Here is a 713-nt window from a genome sequence, read left to right as displayed (position 1 = left end):
GCAAGGGAAGCCCGCGCGGCAGAGGACGCCCCCTGCCGTACCGGAGGACGCAGAGCCGCCGCGTTGCTGCGTCCACGGGCTATTAAACTGTCTAAATCTGAGCCCCTCCAAAACCCCATGCACCCAACGGCCTGGGAACCATGTCAAAGCCTGAGAAGAAAAAAGGAGAGGGTGGTAGTAAGAGGAAAACTGATGACACACCTCGCGGGGCATGACGCCTAGCCCAGGAGTCTGGTCAACGTGGAGCTCTCATTACCAATTTCAACATGTTATTCAGTTCACCTCAATACTGAGTGGCCATATGCTACCCCCAGAAGAGAGGGCTCTAGCCTTCCAGGAGAGTGGAACCACGTGTACTAATGAACTGTTATTTCACCCTAAATTACTTTGTAACGTGGTTTTAAAGACAAATATTCTCCAGCTGGAAGTCAATGTCGAAATCGCAGGTTGTGGATTCGATAATTCTGTTTTTAACTGATTGTTACGAGGCACTGTAACGTTTATAAAAAGCACCTACAGAGATTTATAGACATCGAGGAAGGGTCACCAGACAGTCGTGAAAGCGGTCATAGTGTATCTCGCTGAACTGTATTTTTAAAGATTAATGTGAATTCCTTAAACAGTAAAGTTAGGAAAGAGCATTTCAAGCAATGCGACACATATGCAAAGCCAAAGAAAAAGTAGTGGCATTGCTAGAATGAAAAGTTTAAGAG

The sequence above is a fragment of the Carlito syrichta genome, unplaced genomic scaffold (genome assembly GCF_000164805.1).
Source record: "Carlito syrichta isolate Samal-C Ts95f unplaced genomic scaffold, Tarsius_syrichta-2.0.1 Scaffold316389, whole genome shotgun sequence".
Taxonomy (NCBI): domain Eukaryota; kingdom Metazoa; phylum Chordata; class Mammalia; order Primates; family Tarsiidae; genus Carlito; species Carlito syrichta.
The sequence above is the reverse complement of the archived record's forward strand: the minus strand, read 5'-3'. Positions refer to the sequence as shown.